Source organism: Hyposmocoma kahamanoa, unplaced genomic scaffold (assembly GCF_003589595.1).
Source record: "Hyposmocoma kahamanoa isolate Upper Pololo Valley unplaced genomic scaffold, ASM358959v1 81, whole genome shotgun sequence".
Classification (NCBI taxonomy): domain Eukaryota; kingdom Metazoa; phylum Arthropoda; class Insecta; order Lepidoptera; family Cosmopterigidae; genus Hyposmocoma; species Hyposmocoma kahamanoa.
This window is the reverse complement of record NW_020654080.1, coordinates 7,649,066-7,668,245: the sequence shown is the minus strand read 5'-3', so window position 1 is coordinate 7,668,245 and position 19,180 is coordinate 7,649,066. Positions and strand designations below refer to the sequence as shown.

The 19,180-nt window shown below is 37.0% G+C and overlaps 1 protein-coding gene and 1 pseudogene across 1 annotated transcript in view; both read right to left on the bottom strand.

Annotated features, from left to right (window-relative positions):
• The window catches only part of LOC113234178 (protein N-terminal asparagine amidohydrolase), a 72,346-nt gene that overhangs the window by 31,406 nt on the left and 21,760 nt on the right, over positions 1-19,180 (bottom strand). Inside the window, exon 2 of the mRNA XM_026469460.1 lies at positions 7,446-7,493. The gene's annotated coding sequence lies outside the window, so the exon portion shown is untranslated. The remainder of the gene's footprint in view (positions 1-7,445; positions 7,494-19,180) is intronic.
• On the bottom strand, positions 1,962-3,894 carry LOC113234034 (annotated as a pseudogene).

The following is a 19,180-nucleotide window of genomic DNA, read 5'->3' as shown; positions in this document are numbered from 1 at the left end:
TCCTGCTCGAAATGCCATAATTATCTTTGGCTGCTGCCTAGGGTTGCTTCAAATATTCCGCTTCCAAAATTTGGAACGACCTACCTCCTCCTGTTCGAACGGCAGTATCTCATACACTACCAAATTTTGAATAGCAATATTTGTGTGACTGTTTGAAAAGCAATCTCGGGGCTTTATGAAATAGCTTGTGTTTGTACGAGTATATCTGTTTTGTGTAAGTTTGGTATTTTGCGATTTAAATTATTTATTACTCAAATTTAATATGTTCTTTGTACAGTTAATATGTGTTTGTCAAAATTTATTGTCTAATATGGTTTTTAGTTACCTAAATATATATTTTGATTGTGGTGTTTATAATATTATGATGGGCCATGGCAGAATAACAGCTACGGCTATTATGTAATTAGCATGGTCCTCAGATGCTGAGTCATAGTCCCGTTTGACATGCTTTTTTTATTATTTTAACTTGAATTTGTCACTTTTATTTTTTTCTTCTTTGTTTAATATTCTAAATTTATGTGTATTGCATGTCAAATAAAGCCCATTTTTTTATTTACGTAAATCATAAGTTTTAAGTTTAATTCTTAGGTGTCTGTGAATAGTCTAGTTCCCACCTTTAATTACAAGTATCTGCAGTACCGCTACTTGCTGATAGAGCTAAGTAAAATTGGGACACCAAGCGGGCTTATACAGAGAATACAATTGTAGCTATATCTATCTATCTTCATAAGAACCATATGTCTAAATATGATGCAGTGCAATGATTTATACCAATAAAGTAATCTCAACAAAGTTTGGGATTTCTGCAAAAAAGGAGGTTCCCAATTCGATTGAATTTTTTTTATGTATGTGAAGCGATAACTCGCATGTGTGAACCGATTTTGATGGTTCTTTTTTTTGTTGGAAAGAGGGTACCTCAGTAGCGGTCCCATTTAAATTTGTAGAAACTATTCCTCCTGTAAGGGTGGCAAACTAGATGGATACATCCCGTATCCGGCTGCGCGCACTTTTCGGTAACCGATTGCAATAAAACTTTACAAATAGATGTAATTCCACGAACTTTTGAGGTCGGTTTTTTAGTACTCTATGCTGAAATTATATTAAAGTAGCACGCAATTAGACGAAAATACACGTTGAAAATTTTATTTTATGCAAGTTTGTTAATGAATCAACCGCAAACATTTTGAATAATTGCAAGTTAAATTGCCTGTTTACTAAACGAGTTTTATTGGTGAGACTAACATTCGGACTACGCATTCGGATATTATAGTAACCATATTATTTATGTACACAATACACAAACTAAGTAATTTCAATCAAAATCGTAACAAAGTATCTTATATTAAGTATTAACCTTTAAATAATTATAACCTTGTTCCTCGACATTCCATACCGTGGTAAGAGAGCAACAAAGATAACTCTTTAGTAAAAACAAAAACTAATAAATACCCAGTGTTACCAACTAGGCAGAACAAATTTCACTAGACAGAAGGATTAAAAGTCGCCAAAACTCTTTTTCCACTCCGTATGAAAAATCGACACTTATTATATTCATTATAAGGTTCATTTAATTGGCAAGAATTTTAAGGTTATAGATAGACAAAAGACCATTACATCTGAAATAAGAATACTACCATTGAGCGCGTTCACAAAGTCGGCTAAGATAACATATAAAATGTTAAAAGATGAAACATAATAAAACAAAATGTCGCTTTATCTAATGACAAAGCTTCTAAGTTGGCAACACTGTATTGTGCGATAGCGTAACTTGTAAAGAATAATGCTCTGGCCACACAGAGGCGGCAGCGGAAGCGTTCCGGGCGCGGGAATTTTTGTAATGTACCAGTAATTCTCATAAACCCTGCCACACTGAAAGGCGTGGCGGCCGCGCGGTGAGGCGGCGCGGTGTAGGCGCGGGTGTTGTAATACATTGAGTTCTATGCAACCGTCCACTCAGAGCGTCAGTGGCGGGGCGCGAACCGGGAGCGGGGCTTCAGCGGGCTTGGACGTTGTATTTTTTTACAACTGTGGAGGGTGTTTTAATTGTTTTTAATTAAGTTTCGTGATGAATTCGACGGAAAAACTTATATCATTAATGCAAACATACCCATACAATAAAAATTTATAATTCGCGTTAACTAATGCCAGCAAAACAACAGAAAATATGTTTTTGTAACAAAAGTAACTTGGTCCACTGTTATCTGGACACTGAATTTGAACATGTTTCCCATCAATACTGGCCACACAGTTTGGGAAATTCCATATGGTTCTGTAGCCAATTTCAGATTCTCGCCATATCTCTTCTGTTGGCGTAGGCATATAAATGGACTACAATATTTCTAACTATGTCAAAATTGCTCATAATAATGTAAGTAGGTACATAAGTTAAACAGAATTGTTGTTACATATATCTTAGGTAGGTACATATTATTTGTTAAAATAAAAATGCCCAGTGAGTCTGATAGCAAAAGAAGTTTCAAGTCAACTATGTTAAAATTGCTCATAATAATGTAAGTAGGTACATAAGTTAAATAGAATTGTTGTTACATAAATCTTAGATAGGTACATATTATTTGTTAAAATAAAAATGCCCAGTGAATCTGATAGAAAAAGAAGTTTCAAGTAAACTGTGTTAAAATTGCTCATAATAATTTAAGTAGGTACATAAGTTAAATAGAATTGTCGTTACATAAATCTTAGATAGGTACATATTATTTGTTAAAATAAAAATACCCAGTGAGACTGATAGAAAAAGAAGTTTCAAGTCAACTATGTTAAAATTGCTCATAATAATGCACATGTGTAGGTACATAAGTTCAATACAATTGTTGTTGTTATAGAAATCTTAAAAGGGTATACTTATTATTCATTAAAATAAAAATGACCAGTTGGACTGGTAGAAAAAGAAGTTTCAAGTTAATTATCTAAAGATTGTTAATAATAAAGTAAGTAGGTACAGTAGTTAAATGCAATTATTATTGTTGGTTCTACAAATTTTATACATAGATACCTATTATTTGTGATACCCAGTGAGTCTCACTGATAGAAAAAGTAGTTTCAAGTTAATTGTGTTAAGATTATTGAATATTTTTTAATGTTTTTAAATAAAATTTCTGATTATATAATAAAATGTTTGATTCAAAACCTTGAAAGTAAGTATATGCTTTTTAGTAGCAGAAGAGCTCCTTGTGAAAGAGTTCGTCCAGGGAAGCACTGCTGCCACCTTATTTTTTTTTGCCGCCAAGCAGTAATGTCAGCATTACTGCGTTTCTGTTCTGAAGGTTAAGGGTGCTGGTGAAATTAAAGAGACGTGGGACTTGCCCACTTATGTCTCAGAGTGACAAGCGCAGTGGCAGTATCCCTCAGATCTTAGCGTTTTATAGCTCTGAATGGCACTGCAACTGTTATGGACAGGCGTGTCACTTACCACTAAGCCCACGACTTGTTTATCCCATCAATTTTAGTATCGTAAAAAAAAGGAAACCTAGTAAATAGCAGTATATGTCTGTCCAAAGCGAAGTACTAGGAATGTGGAACTTTCGTAGCATTAGTAAAAATTGATAAACTTGCCTCAAGCAAATATACAGTCGCTTTTTGGTACCTATGGCACGTCTCCAATTTGTATCCAGTTTCAATATTGTTGGCCGCATCATTTCGTGCACTCCTCGAAACTGCTTCTACTCATGTGGAAGTAAGTGAAGAACCAGTCCTCATAAGACTTTAGTTCCTTACATAGATGATGGTATTCTCCAAACAATTCTCTTATCTCATTGACCTCGTGCACCCAATTTCTTTTTCGTTGCTTCCGTAGCGTCAACAAAAAAAGAAGTTCTTTTTCATCACTATCCGACAGTGACATGGTCCTTTCTTTATTTGTGTTGAAAATGAAGTGTGGCGTGACGCTTTTGATGTCATACCGGCCGCCTTCGCGCCGCGAACTACGCGCGGGACTGCTGTGTGGCATGCCCCGGCACGCATTCGCTTCCCGCAGATCCGCCACTGGACCGCTTTTCCCGCTATACCGCGTCTGTGTGGCCTGACTTTAAAGATGCGCTAACGCTAATGGAGGAAACAACCAGATGCATTCAAGTAGATATTGTCATTTCAGCTATATTTATAGTATAATCTATTAATGAGAGACGGTAGGTGAAGGTGATACTAATAACTAGGAATTGCCGTTTCCGGCTCCCTTGAAGAACCAATGTAAAAAGATCTCTGACTGATACTTATTAAACGGAGAGCGAAAGCTGGAAATCAGATAAATGGAGCTCTGCACAGCTTTATATATTAGTAGTCTTCATAAAGTCTCAAATTCATTAAAGGGTAATGTATACGCCTCTATAAAAGAGTCCGAATGATATTCAAAATTTGCTATTTACGAGCTTTAAAACTACCGTAAAACAAAAACCTTATAATAAGGCTTATTATTCAACTTCTGCATACTTTGATGACAAAACTCAGTAGTAAGTGACCCGTTTAGCTCTTTCAGGTATTCTCGGTCTAAGATGTATGAATTAAATATTGTAATGATAAATGAATTCAAATGAGCAACCCCTAGAGTTTCTTGATCATTCTTCTCAGGGTAATCTGCCTTAGAAATGAGCAGTAGAGTTGAATCAGTATGACGATTTCAAGAGTAATTTGCTTACCTATGAAATAAAGATTATCTGACTTTGATCTAGTCAGGACGTCTAAAAATAGGGCGTACGGTTTTTCATTAAGGCAAATTGCTCCCAACCCTGATGCACGGCAGTGAACGGCGGTTATGGCAAAAGAAGCATGAAAATACGTGAATTGCTGTAGAAAAACTTTACAACCCTCGGCGTCCTCAGGCTTTTGTCCTAAATAAATAAAATAAAAAAAATAAAAATAAAAAGACTTTATTCTTCAACAGAAAACACAACAATATTTAAGATAAAACAATGCTTAAATCTATGTCGAAGAAAAGGAAAAAGCCTTAGCAATTTGCTGGATTTCAGGCTTCACCTGGCAAGTATTCGCCGCTGGAGACACCGTAGCATATAGAGACGGGTATCATTTCGAATATATATATTAATAAAAAGCCTTACAAACAAACAAACCTTAAAACTTAAAATGACATACGTACCGACCACCGAACATACTGCACTTAGCAGCAAAGAGTATTTCACTGTGTACATAGAATACAACAAGCAGAGAATGGAATTTAGAAGAATATAGACTTAGTACATTTTTAATTCCAATTATAATCCTACTTTTACTATTTCCAATGACGTAACAGAGCCTCATCAATCACCTTCGACCACCAGTATGATGTCTTCTGTACATTAAGCAGCCATTCCTTGCATTTACACTTGAAAGTATATGACGATTTAAATGTTTTCAAAAACAACACATCATTTTACAATCCCATAACAAGAATGTGTCGCACATATAATGACCTTATTAAGGACAATAAACAATTAGATAGATATATTTAATTCTAAGTGTCACGTATTTAAAAAGTCCGTCTCAAATGTCCTCATATAGTCCAGTTAATCTATAAAAATTAAAATAATAATAATTTCATTTGAACACGTTTTTTATTTTCTTTTATATATTTGTACCAACAAAAATTTTGCAATTTATAATTAATTGCCAATAACTTTCCTAAACATACCGTACGTAGACGCTCCTGGTTGGCGTTCTGGTTCAAATCTAGTTTTAAACAAATTAATGTGATAATCTATTTTGGATATCGACTGTTGTGTTCGTCGAAGAAATTAAATTAAAAGAGAACGTTGCGCAGCATGAGTGGTGTAAATATGTCTTAGAGATTATCCATTGATTGATTATATGGAAAGGGTGGTTGTTAGTGGAATCTCGACATAATTTTATAGGGCGAACGTAAAGAGACACGTGATTAAAGGTCGACTTCCGCGTATATATCTCAAAAAGACTGAGTATAGTCCTTATAAAAGCCAGACCTAAATATCAAGAATAAACGAGAGTAAATGAAGAAACTGAGAAGAGGTAGTACGGTATATAGCGAGTGGAGGTACATAGTCTCTGCCTCCCCCAGTTTGTTTCCCACAAATGTAATTGCCAGATTGCCATAAACAACGTTGAGTTTCTCGGTATTTATGTTCGGATATTATTTATCAATGAGAAATATCATGCACATACGAGTATGATTGCATAGCTAATAAAACCACCAGTTATGTAATATTTAACCAACATTCGCAGATTTGTTAGTGGTTTAACTCATTACTATCAGGTTTAGCTAACCGGATGGTTATGTGCATAACCAAATAAATATAAACAAATTAACTGTGGCAAAGTCGCTTTTATTGCTATTCTAATTTATTTCAAGTAATTTGAGTACCTTTTATCTAATACTAGTAACGTACTCTATATATCGTCGGTGTTTAAAAGAAAGGGCGAAAGCGCCATTTTGAAAATTTTTTTCCTAGTTTTTAAATGTATTTCAATGGCACCAATACTAAGGTAAATACTCTTTCCAACACAAAAATAATCATCAAAATCGGTTCACAAATGCCGGAGGAATCGCGCAACGTACATAAAAAACATACAGTCGAATTGAGAACCTCCTCTTTTTTTAAGTCGGCAAAAAATTGAGAAGCAACGTTATCCCATTGGACTACCACCGCTTCGATATTCAATGAGGACACTGCTCATTGTCTTCAATTAATTTAAAATTTTCATTGGATCTAAGTCGCGTATAGGTATTTGTTTTTTTTTTTTCAAACAAACCAACGTTTCGGGCCTTTTACAAGCCCCATAGTAACGGCTGATGTGGAACTGAATAAACAAATATACGCGCTATAGGTCTGAAGAACGTTTCTCATTTCCAATGAGCCCCAATCGCGAAAGCCAAAGAACTTCGGGGATAGTGCAAATCCGCGTATGTAGTATTGGTAAAAAGCGCGTATTTGCTTGCACCAAACCAAATTTCACAGCAGAGGGATTTAACGTTATTAGTTTGTTATTTCAGTGGTTAAGACTTTAATTTTTGCACAGTAAGCATTAATTTATGTTGTCTACGAACTAATAACAATAGATTCCCGTAAATCACAGTAATTTGGTTGCCACGACATTTACGCGGATTTAACTAATTACCGAAATGGAGACTCATAATCAAATGCTAGTTACGCATAATTGCACTATCGCCGACGATTTGTTTTAACAAAAAAACGAATGTTAATACAATTCTTCAAGCACGTTTGAACTTCCCAGTTCCCAAACGGTATCTGGCCAACGTGTTGGATTATCTGCCTAAAACTGTCTCCATAAAAAGGGTCGAGCCTACTGCCTACAAATGAGAAATATGTAGCTTGATGAATTTATTAACTAATCGTAATATTGAACTTTCTAAGGTAAAAGGTTTATTGGTAAAGGTTTATTTGATTACTGAAGCTATGCACAAAGGGAACAAAAGATGAAAGCACGCCTATAATACAACTTACGTTTAATAGGTGGAGCTGTAGACGCGATCATTCAGGTCGGTGGGCCACCTGCGGCAAAAAACAAAAGACAATCACAACACTGATGCGATTATAATGAGTGCACGTGGTATAAAAATTCCATATAACACTGCGCTAGGACTGGCAAAGCCATCATGCAATTTAAAACAAGCAAAGATAGTCCAAATAAAAACTTATTACAACATAAATAAGGCTCAATTAGACCTGTCATGTGAAGTAATCTTAGTTCTTTTTTCAATATTAAACACAGCCATAACCTAGAAAAGTAAACCATAAGGCTATTACAGTAAGAGTGATCTTTTGGGTCGCTAAACTCTCTACACCATATAACATTTCTAAAATCTAATCATTTTTTTTTACAAATTGATCACGCAGGTTGTTCATTGTAGCGTCAGGGTTGGACACCGTCAGAATTAAGCGTGCTGCCGATATCTCATATAACTATTCCATATCGATAGACAGTCGACTTCACAAAGTCACCAATTCATTTAAGGGTCAATATACATGAGCTCCCATAAAATTGACATTTACTGCAATTATAACTACAGTCAAACAAAATATTTACATAAAAGGTTTATTACGCATATTTTGCATATTAAGATGATATAAATCCAAGAAAGTGACGCATCGTAATCAATATGAACAATTATCTATATATAAAGCTCAATGCAGTGTTTCTTACTAATTTTTTTGTCGGGGATCTTCGAACGCGAAGAAGTGATATTCACTTTGATTAATTCAAGTTAACTTGTTTACATATGACATAAAGATTAAATTTCAACCATTTAATATAAAAAGCGATACATTGGTAATAATTCTAAATTTGTCAAAAGAATTATACATCATACATAACAATTGTTTATTCTTTATTTGCAACAACCCTAACTACAGATAAAAGTTCACATAATAACGACAGTGTATCGACTCGTGCTAGACTATAGGCGTATTTATTGTTAGTGCTAAAAGCAAGATATGGTTTAGTGTTTGCATTAGCATTTTATTGTTTGATGGTAAGATGTTTTTATCGTAATATTTGATGAGACATTTATTTTACGCTGTTTTTATACATTGTCGTAAACATAAATAATAATGTAGTAAGGTTGTCTATGAATGTCACTTTTAAAAGAAAAAAAGTGTATGGAATTTGAGCAGTGAGCTAGCGTGCGATGCGACCTGTGTGGACACTGTGACTCCTCCCGTGCACGTCCTGAACTGACCAGAGTAAAGGCCACTCCACCATCTTTAACTAGAAAATTTAAAGGCAGTTTTTTTCTCTTTTCAAAACCTCGGTGACCCAGCGGTTTACACTGTGGGCACTGGATGAGGAAGTCCCGGGTTCGATCCCGGTAAATTGGTCAATTTGGAACCTTACCCTTTAAATATGGATAAATTAGATTTCTCAACTTTACTTTAAAATAAATATCTTGATTTGAATTATCAAGACATTTATTTTCTTTGATAATTTTTATGATAGTTATCTGATAATTATCCGATATATACTTGAGATTTTACTAAGTGGATTCATAATTTTGTCTCTTTAATTTAAAAAAAAAGGACAAACAATGAAAAACTAAAGTAATACGAAGAACACTTGGAAACGATTTGGTTTGGGACTTTTGTGATTGACATTTGACACGTTTGGAAACGTCTGATACAAATACATGTCACGATAGTGGTAACGGTAACATGTTGTTGTTCCAGTTAATATTATAAATATCAAGATAATTATCGTGATAACTGTCAATAATAATTATCACTTCGAAGTCTGCTTTAATACGACTATTATTTATCAATGATTCCAATGAAAAATATCAATGCACTTTATTTTAATGGCAAGCTATTCTACTAAAATAGATTTGTACAACACGCAAATCCTAAAGTATTTCAATAAAGGTAAGGAACATGAGCTAAGAAACGCCAGCACACATTCAACGAATACCACACGCTGTTGTGCTGGACAACATATGAGATTATGCAAACTATCACCATTCAGATCTCACACGATTGCTACTATTGCATACCTTTCTAAAATACCGCAATACAACTTGAGATATTAAACCTTCACTTACATTTAATATGAACGAACTCATATAGTTTCGAAATTACTTTTGTATTAAATTATTTGTAACTACAAATGTTTGGTGAAACATGATAAACTATACACAACTATACACTCTCCTATACGGTGTAGACGAATCATGAGAAGAAGAAGAAATAACTTGAGCGAAAGTCCTTTGTAGTGCCTTACCTATTCCTGCCGCCAAGCAGTGATGTCAACATTAGTGTGTTCCGGTTTTGAAGGGTAAGGGTGCTGGTGAAATTACAGGCACATGGGACTTGTCAACTTATATCTCAGGGTGACGGACGCAGTGGCAGTGCCCCTCAGGTCTTTGCGATTTAAAGGCCGGAGTGGCACTGCAACTGTTATGGACAGGCGTGTAGTTTACCATCAGGCGCACGACTTGTTCGACCCGTCACTAGATATTATAAAAAAAAAATCCGCGTGACTGCCACGGAACATCTGTGTGCATAGTACGTACTGTAAGAAACTCCATATGTCGGCACTTTACGCATCTTATGCTCATAAAGCACACAAATAGATTTATTTTTAAAAAAGAATATTTTTTTTGAAAATGGAACAGAATGAACTATTTCCCTTTTAAAAAATCAAGTAATCGTGATCGCGATCTAAGCCATTTGCAGTGTTTAGAATGCAATAGCAAAACCTCTTTCCTTGAACGCTAAATCTTTTATCTACCAAATCGACAGTCGTAAATCGGACCCCATTGTTCGCTGCTTATATGGGAGCGACCAAAAATAAATCACGATCGGAACCATATCGGCACAATCGGATCTCCCCGATCGAGTATACCAATCGGATATTACAGCATTACGCTATTGAATTAGCATTACCGCTGTTTTCTGATATTGTTCTTTGGGATATCGTGCTTTATAACTTTGCTGTGCTGCTTTGTCGGTCACTTTGTTCTTAATAGTCTAGGATTTGGCCTTAGAAGGTATTCTCGCTGTGTTATTCAAATAAGAAATGTAAGGATGACTATGCTTTGTAACAAGGTTGTGACGATGCGACCTCCTCCATCGTCATTCCGCCTTATATCACCTTTTCTCTGGTTCCTGGCCACTTGTTTCCAAATTTTGAATCGTTCTCTAATTCCGTTGCCCGTCATTCTCACTTTGTTTTCGTTCCGTCGTCACCCTCTGCTTAATCGCTGAAGCGAGCAGTGCTGCTCGTCTAATTTTGATCTTTTTACCAGTTCTCAGCCTAAACCATGTGCCAATTTTAATACCAATCTAACCTAGTAATATTGTATAACTCGGCCCTTAGAGCCTTCCTTTTTTCTTTCGATTTTACTTATGAAATAAATTATGTGGACCGCAGTATTCTTCTATTTTATTGCCGTGATCCTGGTCAAGGTTAGTAACAATCATATTTGCATGTTAAGTCAAGCGAAATGATATCCGAAAAAGATGTTTTCTTTGTGTTTTGTATACGATCAAGAGGAAGCTAATCATGGCACTTTAAATTCAAAATTCAACTCTACGGCGGTTACGTTAAAAACTGTTTAAAATCCAAATTGTAAGGGTGCGTACAGATCTGATGAATAGGCCGCGAACGACACACGCGAACAGATCGCACAACGTAATGCAGGTGTGCAGTTCTGTATGCACCTTGAAGTCCAAATTATCAAGCTTGATATGCTCTTGTCTGTAAGTGTTTGCTTAATAAATGACGTCTCAAGCGGCGCGTTCCGATGCGCGCTGTGGTGTTATTTGACTTGACAATTTTAGACTAAACAATAAATATATTATAATATATATAGCCATCACGGACGGCTTAATCAGGGTCTGTGCTCTAGTGCTGTGTCCTACAAATCTTTGGGATTTAAAGCTCTGAGTGGTACTGCATCACCAACTGACAGGCGTGTCGGTAGACACACGACTTGTACGTCCCGTCACTTGGTATTACGAAAAAAGTTCAATTAAGTTTAAAAGTAATTGTCTTCAGTCAACAACATAGGTTCCCAAACTTTTTGACTCAACGCCCACTTCGGCAAGATAAAAAAATTTCAACGCCCACCACTATAAAAAATAATTGAAAACACGTATTTTTTATATTAACTTAACACAAAAAACCACAAGGGAAAAAAAAATTTATACTATACTTTATACAAATAATTCTTCGTGTTTTTTTTTCAAATGCAGTAGCACCCCCTAGACAGCATCAACGACCCCCAATTGCTTCCGAAGCCCCTACCTTGAACTCTTCAGCGCCCACTGTGCGGTAGGGACTAGTTTGAAAAACAATAGTCTACGATAAGAATAGTCGATCATAATATCATAGTAAGTAGTTCTACTAATTAGATTGCCTTTTCTTTATTGATAAGAAGATAGGCCAATAAGCACTGAATTCTGGACCTACAGGTAAATAAAACAATAATTATCCTTGGATCCGTTAATGGGTCAATTAATTCAACGGGGCCAGGAGTAAAAGATGAAAACAAGTTAACGACTGCTAAAGCAATATTAGATTTAATTACAATGACGATTAAAAATAATATTCCTAGTAAGAAGCTAGTTTATTGTAAGCATGTTATGTAAAATAACTTTCAGACAAGTTCACGGCCATATATTTAAAAACAAATAGGTACTAAGAATTACCAGTAAATATGGGCTATGTAAACTATAAAATCTAGAATGCTACGGTACCTGAGTATTTATATATGAATAAACTAGACTTTAATAGAAATTAATGTTTAACATAAAAAGGTGCTTAGGATTTTACAACCTCGTAGCACAGTGACCATGAAGATGAAGACCAGAGTGCTGGAATGAAACAGCAAACTGCCGGTTAAACGGGTAAAGAGAAACGCACGCACGATACTACTAGTAACCGATTCTGTTCATTTTCAATCATCCCAGTTGTGTGTGTTGATCATCGAGTATAAAGATAAGGACCATTAATTATTACAAAACATTAAGTTTTACAAATTATTGTATGTGTATGTAGCGTAAATTGGAATGTTTTCTTTGTAAAATTAAAAATAAGGTATTTAATTTATAACTATTGTAACTATAGTGAAAACATAGGGTGGTTTGCATTAATATTAGACATAACTGGTTGAAGACTGTACCACCGCAGTCAACCGTGACCATGGGACCTGTAAAGGGCCCGAAACGTCGGTTTATTTGAAAAAACAAATATACGCGATTTAAATCCGGAAAAATAGTTTCATTTCCTATGTGTAACAATCGCGAAAACCTAAGAACTTGAAACAGAACATATAGTTCGTCGCAATCAGAAAAAAAATACTGACAAAGTGACAATAAATTCTTTAGGAAATGAAACTATTTTTCCGGATTTAAATCGCGTATATTTGTTTTTTTTTTTCAAACAAACCAACGTTTCGGGCCCTTTACAGGTCCCATGGTCACGGTTGGTGATAGTTTCATTTTCTAGTGTAACAATCGCGAAAACCTAAGAACTCAATAAATTCTTTGTTAAATATTTATTGTTACTACACACAGTTTTCTTTTATGATACCCAGTGACGGGGCGAACAAGTCGTGCACCTGGTGGTAAGCAACACGCCTGTCCATAGCAGTTGCAGTGTCATTAAGAGCTTTAAATCGCATCTCACTGCCACTGCGGCCGTCACGCTGAGACATAAGTTGACAAATCCCATGTGCCTGTAACTTCACCAGCACCTTAATGCTCACATTAAGTAGCAGTAGAGCTCCTTGTGAAAGAGTTCGTCCAGGTAAGTTATCACATTACTGCGTTCCGGTTTCGAAGGGTAAGGGGGGTGGTGAAATTACAGGCACATGGGACCTGGCAACTTATGTCTCAGGGTATCAGCCGGAGTGGCGGTGCGCGTCAGATATTTTGTGATTTAGAGCTCTGAGTGACACTGCAACTGTTAGGGACAGGCGTGATGCTTACCACCAAGTACACGACTTGTTCGTCCCGTCACATAGTATTATAAAAAAATCAGTATTTCAAGAAATACATTCTTTACAAGGCCTTCATCACAATATTAAACCTGTCTAGTAGACAGTCTTGTTCAGAAAATCATTATAAAATTATTAGGAAACGCGTAACAACTAATTAACGTTTGTTTCTTAAGTGCATCTACACATCAATCTTAAATCTGGAACTTTACATTGCCGCCATCTGCCGCCAAGTTACATTTGCGGTAGTGAAAACTCGGAATGAACAATTTGTTGATAAATATAAGCAACAACAACGTGAGACGATAACTCCAATGCGACTGCAAAAATAATTTGGTATCACTGTACATTGCGCGACGACGATGCCTCAAGTCATGGAGACAAATGTTATATAAACACGATATAAAAGTAATTTTATTACGTCGCGACTGAGCTATTGGAAAGATTTATATTATTACTGAAAGTCAAATACTTTTTATCAAAGTCAAGGTTGTAATAATGTAGTTTTTTATAGAGTAGTTTGTTTAAACATTCAATGACAAACATTATAACTTTTTTATTAAAAAAACCGACCTCAAAAGTTTGTGGAATCTTCTATTCGTTAACTTTCATTGAAATCGGTAAACGGAAAATGGATGAAATCCAAGACACCAGAATCATCCCCTAATTTTCCACCCTGAGAAGTAAATATTTTCCCATTTGAACGAACGGGACCACTACTGAGGTATCCCCCATTCCAACAAAAAATAGAATCATCTAAATCGGGTACAAATATCGGAGTAGGTAATCGCGTAACATACACACAAAGAAATAACACAGTGAAATGGAGAAGTCTTCCTTTTTTGAAGTCGATTAAGTACTAATACTTATAAATTACAGTTATAGAGCATTAAACTACACGTGGCGAAAGTTTTCGCGCGACGGCCGCGCGGCGACCGCCCAGTTACCACGCCTTCAAATACATTAATAGCGAATCTGAATTCTATTTACTAGGCAACAACATTTAAATTCCTCTGAATAATATAACCGCGCTTCCACCACGTGGACGAAATTCAAGCCAGACTCGCGCGCGTGCCCGGGACGCTCATTTAAGTTAAAACGTAAAAGCTAAACAAATAGAGCGTATTTGCCATGACAGACGCACGCGGACTCTGCTCTTCGCGGAGTGAGCGCGATAAAATTCGTGTCGAATAAATGCGCCCTAATCCCAATGCTCTGGCCACACAGAGGCGGGCCGCGGAAGCGTTCCGGGCGCGGGAATTTTTGTAATGTACGAATTCTTATGAACCCTGGCACACTGAAACGCGCGGTGGCCGCGCGTCAGCGAACGCGCGCCAGGACTAGCTATGAGACGAGTTGTATTTTTATCAACTCGCGTTGACGTGCCTGCTAACTCGAGTTAATTCGACACGGTGTCTGACAGAGCAACCGTAAGTCGCGGGTAGAACTCGAACCGACGATTCCCTGTCGACGGCGACTCGAGCGTGCTCGAAGGTCGCCGAACACGAATAGCCGACGCGCTGCATGAATGATGCTGCGTGGTTCCCGAACGAAGGTTAACCGAACCGAGCCAGCTCGAGTTAAACAAAAAAAATCTCGAGTTGACTCGTTGCGGGAGTAACTCGAATAAAATAACTTGACTCACCCATCGCTCGCGACTCGAGCGTGCTCCGAAGGTTACCGACGCGCTGTATGAATGAAGTATTCGACTCGGCGGCGGGGCGGGTACCGAACCCAGTTAGATCGAGTTCATGAAAAAGTAACTCGAGTTAACCGAGTTAAACAACTCGACTCGCCCTTATTATTATCTTATACACCCAATATTAAATTAATGTAATTAATTATTATTAATTTAATGTAGCGTGTAATTTGTGGTCCGTTAGCTGGCCACAAATTAGACCCTAAGTTACTCACTCACTCACTCGCCATACTAATATTTTCCCGGCCTGGGAATCGAACCCGGAACCTCTCTGCGTGGCAGACCAGTATGGTAACTGTTCGGATCGAATTATTAACGACAAATAGGCAGAGCGAGAAAATTCTATCTAAAATGCAACAAAATTACAATAATATATCATACAAATATTATTATCGCCCTCGCCACGGGTTCGAGGATTGCACGAGCTTGCTACGAATTTACGTCAATCCACGCTTATCGATATAGATATGAGTTATAGGAAAATGATTAATAAAGCACCGAAACTAATTATATATCAAGAGTCACTTCATATTAATTGGCAAAAGAGTGATATTGCAATTCGAACGGTTAATGCGGATTATTGAGTATTCACTAAAAAAAAGTACTTGCGTCACCAAGGAAACAAGTTATCGTTTAGAAATATCCTTTGTGCGGATGGAACCACTACACTAACTGGAAGTAGAGTTTAATCTTTAAACCAACTGAACTTAATACCATACCAAGCAAACAGTAAGTAAGTTTTAGTAGCAGTAATGCTCCTTGTGAAAGAGTTCGTCCAGGGAAATACTGCCACCTTACCTACTTCTGCCGCCAAGCAGCAATTTAAGCAGGCTGTAAGCAGAATGTAAAGGTGCTGATGAAGTTACAGACACTTTGGGCTTGTCAACTTATATCTCAGGGTGACGGGCGCAGTGGCAGCACCTCTCACATCTTTGCTATTTAAAGCTCTGAGTGACACTGCAAGTGCTACGGATAGGCGTGTCGCTTTACACTAGGCGCACGACTTGTTCGTTCCGTTACTTGGTATCATAAAAACAGCAACAGTAAAGCTAAAGTTCCCTACACATACATATACTCGTATATATAAATAAGCATTAGCAACCCAGTTAGGTACTGACGACTACAAAGTTGAGGATAACTTTGTTCCTACTGCAGCCGAGCACTTCAACGAATCGCGGTGACCTTCAGCTGTCAATAACTAGGTCAAACTAACACCACAGACCCGTTTCAAGATATTAATATTAAATAACGTAAACCAACAGAATATCCATAAAAAGACATCTAGCACATAAACAAATTACCCAAAATTTACGAGATGATAAATTCTTTATGGACGCGCTTGTTTTGAATTGAAATCAAAATGGTTTGGAACTAAAGGCGTAGTATTTCAACGCGATCCTAGATGTTAAAGGGGAGAGGTGTGGGGGTTACCGCTCGCGTCCTGTAATCTGTAAAATAATATAAATAAAACAAGAACAGGCGGAGAAAAATTTGTCACAGATCCGACTTCGACAAGCTTCCAATAGCGGGCAGCGGGCGGCTCAACGTGTAACGACCGCTACGCGATTTGCAAATTTTGACATAAATGTGAATTTAATAACTTCAGTTGAAAACCAAAATTTAGCAGGTTCTCTGTAGTAAAAAAAGTATGCACAAAATTAGATATTTTATTCTTAACTAATTCGTTCCACACTCTATTTTAGCCTGTTTTCCGGATATTATAAGATCGGATAAAGTACATCCTATCGTGTAACACATTACCACATTCTTTATACAATATCCTTAGGTGTATCGTATATTTATTGTAAGATCGTTATTTAATAGTAAAATACGTAAACCATTTGATCTAGGAAAACAGTTCTTTCCTCTTCTCCGCGTTGAAATTATAGCTCGCACGTCAAACAAACAAATTTTGATCAGAATAATGAGCACGCATTCGCATATATCGCACGATAGGTAAATGAATTTTGTAAATCTTGTAAACTAAAATTGTAAAAGAAAATGAATGGATTTTACTCCAACGTAAACTAAACATTATCAACTCATTAGATGTCCCACTGATGAGCACGGATCTCCTTTAAAGAGAGAGTTTATGGTCAACACGGGTTGGCCACTTCACACATTTTCCAAAGGTGTGAACCTTCTTCGACAAGTAATTCATGACGATGTTTCCGATCAATTAGCGAGAGGTATTGCTACGAAACATTCACAAATGTACATAAATTAGATATTAAAGTCAATAGATACATACTATATAGATTTTTAGACTTTCGTGGTTATTCAGTAAATGATTATCACTAATTACAGGTTTCCTACCACGGCATGATATCTTTTTATTTTCCCGATATTTCGGAACGGTTACATGCTCCATGGTTACCTGTCGACTGGCCAGCGGCAGATGACAGCTTTAAGAATAGATATATCTGTTTACCCTCTTTCGCTGTCGACCGCCTCATCTCGATTACTTGTGGCGTTACCATTGTCACTCACTTTTTTCTGACAAACCATACTCACTGTATTTTTTTTACAAAAAATAAGTGCGCTTTTGACCTCTATCTCACCTGATGGAAGGTGGCGATGAGGTCGAGGATGTAGCATCCACACCTAAATAATGCCTATTCACTCTCGCCTTAAAAAGGTCCAAGTTATAGCGTACGGGGAACAAGTCTGCAGGCAGGGAATTCCACTCTCTAGCCTCTCGCCATCCAAATGTGGAAGCGAAACGCTTCGTGGGAATCCGGGGAATATCCACCACATAGGGGTGGAACCCTAGCCCATGTCTTGTCCCCCTAAGATGGAAAAGGCGATATCGCGCATCGATCATAGCGCATTGCCTTCCATCTTATTCGAAGGTATTGAAATCCCTGTGCGGGACACCGTTAGGAACCCTGGGGTTACTTTTGATAAGAGCTTAACTTGGATACCTCAGGTCCCTCAGGTCACAGGTTGGAAGGAGGATGTTTGGTGCTTACATGTCCCTTCGACGTCTGGGCAATTTTTTACCCATTCCGACTAAAATCAGTCTGGCATAGTCGCTCCTTCTGCCTAGTGTAAGCTATGCGGGTGCTTGTTATCAAGACTTGTCTGAGGGTTCTACTCAATAAGCTGCAGAACCTATGCATTAGATTAATTTTTGGGTTGCGTAAATTTGACCATGTTTCAGACTTTCGACCCAAACTTGGATGGTTACCCATTCGTCGTCGTAGGGACTTTTGCATTTTATCCCTTCTATACTCTATTCTCTTTAATCCCACCTCTCCTCCCTACCTCAAAGATTGTTTCGTGTATCATAGCACTACACTCAGTCGCACCTTACGGTCTTCTCTTACTCTTTGTTTAACTGTCCTGTCCACTCTTCTAACTTTTATTCTAATTATTCTCCTTCAAGGTTAGAAGCATCAAACTGTGGAATTCCCTGCCTGAATCGATCAGACGCGCTGAGTCTGTTGATTCTTTTAAAACTTTACTCAAAGCTCATTATCTAGTATGTAGGTATGGTACATCGCTACAACTTGGCATTTTCACGTTTTACGAGAGATCTTGTATGTACAACGATCGCCCTATCACTGTGACGATGTTTGTAGGCGTGTCACCTCGATATGATCATTTTGATCATTTGATCATTTTGAAACACGCCCCCATACCATATCTCCCCTTTTTCTATAACTATGGTGCTAATCCTTAACAAAATAAAATAATAGCCGGCACTGTCCATAAAAATCTGTGCAATAAGCGATATCTAGTTGATTTGTTTGTTATCACTAAAAAATAGAGTAGCTTCGATAAATTGCAGCTCGTCAATGTAAAAAAAATTTGTTATAAAAATAGCTATTAGGTGCTCGTCGCGACATCTGTTGTAACAATAGGTACTAAATACCGGACTACGCTGTCTTGTATCGCGATTAGCAGTCCCCGTTCCTACATACAAGTAACACAATATTACTTAAACATTGCGCTGGTATACAAAGACCATGTTACCGCAGTTGAAGTGACGTCATTACACAGAATATATACATTAAGATAAGACTAATTGTAGAAAATCCGTGGAA